Raw genomic sequence first — 7,273 nt, 5'->3', positions numbered from 1 at the left:
CCTTTCCTATAAAAGCTCAAACTTTGTGCCGTTCCAAGGTAATGTAAGTTTAGACTCTCAAACTATAACTTTTGCAGCATATTTTTTTTATCTTTATAAACCCCAAAGCCGAACCCCTTTTTACATAAGAGACCCGTGTCTAAAGCAAATCCCACACTCAAACACTTAATATTGTCCATTACCTTTATTATAGGAGTGCACGCAATCGTCTTCAACACTGCTGGAGATGGCCAAAAGTGTGGTTAACGATGTCTAGTGTGCAGAAATAGGTTTAGATGGACACGAGATGCTTTGAGATTTATTGACAATGTTGGAGGTACAAATTTCGAGTTCAACATTATACGCATTACAAGTTGGATTATTGAAATTACATTCGATTGTTTGGGCTTAAGAAACTAAAACTTGTAATGAAACTTTTGAAAAATAATTCATTGAATTATTGGAAGCGAGTGAGACTTTGAAATAAATTCCTACCAAATTAAAGTTCGTCCTTAAGCAGAGGGATTTATTTATTCACGCAGGAAATTGTTGTACAAATACTCTTGGAAGGGGAAGGAATTAAATTTTGACGTTACTTCTAGATATTTTAAATTACTAAAGGAGATTTTCCAAAACTGTCTTTTCATTTAAACAATTACTTCTTACCTTTGTTTTCATGTATTCTTTTATGATTCAACTGTTAGGTTTGTGACCCAAATTAGGTTTGGGCTTCGCATTTTGGTTATTGGACTTCAAATTAGGGTCCAATTGGTAGAAAAGTCGTATTGACAGCGCTAGCAGCTTGCTCGAGTGAGGGGAGCAGTAAGCACATTGCTCGCCAACAACAAGCATGGTTCTCAAAGAACAAGAGTATTTTAGAAGGAACTTTCACCCGCCTAGCATTGAAACCAGAAAGCAGGCTCAGGTTAAACACCAAGCGGTCACTGAAGCTTATGGTAATTATGATGAATTAATATTGTAATTCGGATAATATATATTGACTTCTAAGTTTTGGTATATATTGCAGCTGTTCTGTGATGAAAAATAAGTTACATGTACAATGTGGTTAATAAAATGTTTTTCGTTTATATTAGATATCTGAATCGAATAAGTTCAGTGTCGGATGAGAACACAGCACGTAGTTCATTTGAATGTGATGATTTGCACTTGTTGTCATTTCCATGTGGATGGGATTCATTGTCAGCACGAGTCAGCTATGATTGGGGAAATAGTTGGGCAACCAGATAGGTATTGATCAGATTACCACACTGGGGAGACTTATATGGGTTCTTACGCTGCCTACATTGTCCCACTAGGAGATCGCGCACAATGGAAGGTCGATAAATTCAGATGTGGAGATAAAATTTTACTCCTAGATCGAAGAGACCACCAGGAAGGTCGAAGAAGACGAAGAGAAGCCCTAGGATTGAGATGTTACAAACAATGAGATGTGGAAGGTGCGGAAGTACGAGACACAATAGGAGAACATGCAGGCAACCTCAACCAATGAAAAATTGGTTTGGAAGAATAATGGAGCCGGTTCTCACTTGCTATTGAATTTTTAATCCCACATTGACAAATAATGAGAAAAATTTAGGATACATATTGGAATATGGGACAAACACACTCATTATATAACGATAACTAGTCTAAACAAGTATATTACTGTAAAGAGTTGATGCCGATAGCATCTAGACTAGAGGAATGAATGTGTGTTCTATAGCAAACTAACACATAAACAACTGAATGTGCATAACAGTACTTCACAAAAAGGTTACTTCAAGTTTGGAACTAAAAACTTAGATGACTACACAAAAGAAAGCTGATTTATTAAAACGGCTGTCAAGCAATAATCACACCCTTCATCTTCTTGTCCCTCTTTAAATACTGGAACCAAGTCAAAGTCAGTCTTATATTCTTCTATTTGCTTCTCACACCCATGCTTGAAAGTTGAGCATCCAGGCATAATCTTGATAATATCCGATTGAAATTTTTAGCTACCACATCAATCTTTCCGTATATGATACATTCTGCATACTTAAATAACATACAATCCACAGTCATGCCTGTATAGTTTTTGAATAAAAAATACAACAAATGTAAGGTGGATCTAGCAAGTAGAGCAGGGAGTGTGAGAAAGAGTAAATGTTGTGATATGTGTATATGTAACATTTAATGTGATGTGTCAACGTCCTTACATGTAAGTTAACATTACAATATAAATTATAATTATTATTTACTCACCCATACCCATCTTGCGGTATGACTCTAGCTATCTTGAAAATGAGAGGGTCAACGCGTTCTGCTCCATCAATGATCTTGGGCTGCCAGGTTTTAATCTTAACCATCAAGCATGGCAGAACACATGCAAAAAGTTTTTTTCTTTTTATATTCACGTGCAAACCTACTAGTCCGATATGGTTTTTATATTCACGATCCTAAACCTCATTATCAGCAAAATATTATGGAAAGACCATTTCTTGAAATAATTTGTTTATATATATATATATATATATATAATTGGTAAAAAATGTTCATATACAAATGCAACAAAAGTGAAGTGCAAAAATAGTCAATGACCCAACTCATCTTGCGGTATGTCTCTAGCTATCTTGACAATGAGATGGTCAACGCGTTCTGCTCCATCAATGATCTTGGGTTGCCAGGTTTTAATCTTAACCATCAAGCATGGCAGAAATTTCTTCACAACCCATTCAATAGTCATTCCTTCACGCACCGCTCTCATTCGCGTCTAGCCTCGCGTACGTAGCCTTTTGGCGCGACCATCTATCTCTCACCGTCAATCTGCTTGATTTGTAAATTGGGCAAGAATCCAATGAGGTTTGTTGTCCATCATGACTGGGAACAGTACACGATCTACATCACACCATGGCGTATTGCAGTGCATATCATCCCCGTTCACATGTTCCATAAGTGACTTGAATTTTGAAATTGCCCTTATGTCATCATCGTGACTTGTATACTGATTGAACCATGGAACCAAAGAATGAGTCGATCGTCATACATCCATATAACTTGAAAAAGCTGAACGTTAACATCTTTCGCAAATAGTAGAAACACACGTTTAAGTACTGCATTGAGGTTTGGCGTCCAAAATAATTAGAAAATTTACTGTAAAACTATTGGAATTTCAGTAACATAAATTGAAAATAGCACACACTTACTGAATCCCTGAGGTATACTTTCGGCTGACAAAGTTCATACCATCGTGTTTTCGTGTCGACGACATAAGGACCAAACTGTAGAGGTGGCTTTATAACGTCCTTCGAAGCTGGAAACTTGTTTTTGCTGATTTGTGCGAGCAATGATCAAAAGAAACGATACATATAAAACTCAAAAAAATCAACGTAAAAAGAATAGAATAAGTAAAATTTACCTTACATGTATTTTGTTGACCTCTAAAAATGGCTCTTCCACGTGGCCAACTTGTAGCTACTCCACGTATTCCTCCCTACGAAATGAACAAACTGTCAGGCGCACACGGCCGAAACCAAAGGGGTTGCCGGCCATATACACTCCGACGGTCAAGTCAGGTTTGGGTGGTTGGAACAGTGTCCAGGGACTACACAAATCAATCAGTCAATAAAGGGGGAGGAGAATATATAAACTTGTTATGGAGTGCTATCTATTGAGAGTTTCATTACCTTTGCCTCTAGCCAATCTTTGGGTATTTATAGGTGGTATGAACCGTGGGATGTGGAACACGTGTATACATCTGACGGTATGAAGCGTCTGCTCATAGGCGTCAATCAGCCGCGCTTGTAGAGTGGGCGGACAGTTTGTTTCCCCCGAGTTGAATTGACATAAAGTTGATAAGTCACATCAAATAGCTTTATGGGGGACGTCAAATCAATTTAAACCTTATATGCAGAGCAAATCTTAAATTGGCAGCGAATCTTCTAACGGGGGTTCAAGCCACTTGAACCCGACCTCGGAGACGGGACACTTCGGCAGATCAGTGACAGGAATCGGTGTATCACTTTGGAGAGGCTTCGGGAGGTCGGAGTGGTCTATTTGATTTCACCGGCTTCGGAGTGGCGAGATAACACTTCGGTACGTCGGTACCGAGGCTCGTAAAATGAGGCGTAACAGTGGTCCCCCAAATCTGAGAATGAATATTTATATTATACGTGGATTTGTTTTCCTGACCGGATCGCGGCATGGGGGTAGCTGAAACTTTGTAGAGCATGGGAAGAACGCAGAGCCGAGGCGATGAGCCAATGATACGCTCGCGTCGGGTACGTTAAAGCGTTATAAAAATTTTAGGGACTCGTCTTCATCGAAGCGTTGTCAGGAAGAGGGAGACGGCTCAAGCTTTGCAAAGCATGGGAGGGGACGTAGCGAACGAGGCGATAGCAAACGGGGCACTTGCATCGGGTGCGTCCAGGCTTTGTAAAGTTGGGGAACTCGTTTCTCGCCGAAGCGTTGGCGGAAAAGAGGGTCGACGCGTGGGGAGATGGCTAGAACTTCGTAAAGCAATGGAGGGAACGCAGTGCCCGAGGTGATTAGCGACTGGGGCGTTCGCATCGGTTGCGGCTAAGCTTTGTAAAGTTGGGGGACTCGTTTCTCGCTGAAGCGTTGGCGGAAAAGAGGGTCGACGCGTGGGGAGATGGCTAGAACTTCGTAAAGCAATGGAGGGAACGCAGCACCCGAGGCGAGTAGCAACTGGGGCGTTCGCATCGGTTGCGGCTAAGCTTTGTAAAGTTGGGGGAGGAGATCATCCGAGGCGACCCAGAAGTCCAATGATTTGACAACTGTTGCGTGTTTCCAAGGTGACAGTTGGGTACCACGCCCATTCCCCTAGAAGGCTGCCGCGGCCAGTAATTATTATTGATGGCTGTTGGTAACCGAGGCGACGCGTTTCAATTTAGCGTGAAAGCCACAGCGACATCTTGGGCGTAGATCAAATCTGGCGTTTCATTTCAATGGCTGGGATCGAGAATACAACGAACGGTTTAGATTGATCGTATTTGAATTCGAAGGTGGAGATTGGATTTGTCTTTCCTATAAAATGTGAACTTTGGGGGCTTATCAGAGTTTCTACCTTTGCCACGAAAAAACAAAATTTTCTCCCAAATTTTCGTCGATTTCCGGCGTTCTACAAGCAACTCCGGCGAGAGAGAGAGCGATATTTCCGGCGATCTTGCACCATTTCCGGCTAGGAAACACTTTCAAACCCTTAAGTTTCAGTACCCATTTAGACTAAAAATTTCTTAACGAATGGCCTCGGAAGGGAGTTCTGGTATGGGTAGGAGTTTAGAGATAGTGAGGGTGGACGAGCCCATTGTGGCGACCTCCTCAGAAATAGCCGGGGCCATAATGGGGGGGAAAACATGTGGAAGGGACCAGATAGCCCTCCGGATACTTCTGTGCACTGGGGGGCGTCGGACTACCCGTCAAAGTTGAGGGAGGCCGACCTTGGTAGACTTAGGACAGAATATAGGATCCCGGACAGTGTGGATCTGATTCTCCCAGGGCCGGAAGAGAGAGCTTGTTACCCAAGGCCGGGCTGCGTGGCCATTAGTGAGGCGATCCTTAGGGCCGGACTTAGGCTACCTATTCACCCGTTCTTTAGGTTGGTGCTTAGGTCTTACGGGCTAGCCCCGACGCAGCTCAATCCGAACTCCTGGAGCCAGATGGTGGGCTCCTGGATGTTGTGGAAAGAGGCGTCGTTAGGAGTGGAGATGCCCCTTTCCGTTTTCCAAACTCTTTACATACCCAAGGTTACTGCCGGGGGGATAAGACCCGGGGCTGCTACTACCTGACGTCATGGGGTTCCCACACTCCATTTGTGATCGATCTGCCGAGCTCCATCAAGGAATGGAAGAGCTCTTGGTGCTGGGCAGCGGGGCGATGGGACACAATGGAGGGGGACCCCTGGCGCCTCTTACAGTCCCGGCGAAGTTTTCAACACTTAGTGAGTATAGTAGTTGATATTTTGTTTCTCTTCGGCCGAGCTTGTGTTTAACAGATGTTTCTTTTCGCAGGTTCCCTCCCTCGGTGCGAGCTGTCGACAGAGGACTTCGACATTATCTGTGTTATTTATCAGCTGCCTCAGAAGAAGAGGTCATATCACAGTCTCATTCGGAAAAACATACACTTCGTCACTCACGACTTAATGACGTCCCAAGGTAATAGGACCGAAGCCCACACTCTTTTAACCTGAACTCCCTATACTTGTATTAATTCCTCACTCGTTTCTTTGCAGATAACTTCAACAAGAAGCTGCCAGTACGCCCTGACTTCAAAACTATTCAGAAGATGATGGCTGAAGCAAGGGCGCTGAAGGCCTCATCTTCTTCATATAAGAAGCCAATGGAGGAGCTGGTGGAGGCCAGTAAGAGACTTCAGCCTCCGACGGAGGAGGAGGTTCAGGAGGATCCGGAGGCCGACCTCCGAAGGAAGGGCAAGAAGAGTGCTGCCCCTCCCAGACGCCCAACTGTGGCGAGGCCACCCCCAGTTATGCGGCAGACAACTATTCCCACGGGGGTGGCCCTCCCAGAGAGAAACCCCACTGCTACGGAGCCTGTCGCTGCCCCGGACACGGCGCCCCTCACGGCCGTACCTATTGAACATGTTCCGGGGCAGCAGAGGAGGAAAAGGGCCCGCTCCAGCAAAGAAGTTGACTTCCTCGGCACCAGTTCAGAAGAGCCAGTAAGGGAGGTGCTGAAGGCTCTCCCTCCGGAAACAGCTGCGGTGGCGGTGGTCCACAGCAAGTATTGGACCGAAGAGTAGAGGGACCACACCGCCTCCTGCACTGCTGAAGACTTGGTGGCGGCGAACAGCGCCTGCGTGGCCCGGGCACTAAGCACAAGTATCCAACTCGAGGGCTTGGTGAAGGATCTAAACTCCAAGAGAGGACCTCGCCAAGCGCCTCGAGGAGGCGATGCATTACGGGGACGCTGTGCGAGCTGCCCAGGCCAAAGCTGCCAAGGCAGAGGAGGAAAAGAGAGCTGCTGAGGTCCAGCTCGCTGCTTCGCAGGCGGAGGTGGAGCGGCTGAAAAAAGAGCTCTATGAGGTGGAGTGCCAGGTGGCTGTGGTGACTCGACGGCTTGACCACGCTAACGAGCACCACAAGCTTGCCACCGATGCCCTGGAGGCCTCCAACAGAGAAAAAGCGGAGCTGAAGCAGCAAGCAGAGGCCCAGTCAGTGGAGATTGCCTCTCTGAGGGAGGAGTTAAAGTCTGCGGGGGAGGTGGCGGTTCAAAATTTTATTGATCACTTCGAAGACCACCCCCTTTACGACGACTTTGCCAACTTCTGGGCCTCGTGG

Source organism: Olea europaea, chromosome 16, assembly GCF_002742605.1.
Source record: "Olea europaea var. sylvestris chromosome 16, O_europaea_v1, whole genome shotgun sequence".
Taxonomy (NCBI): domain Eukaryota; kingdom Viridiplantae; phylum Streptophyta; class Magnoliopsida; order Lamiales; family Oleaceae; genus Olea; species Olea europaea.
Note: the sequence above shows the minus strand (reverse complement) of the source record.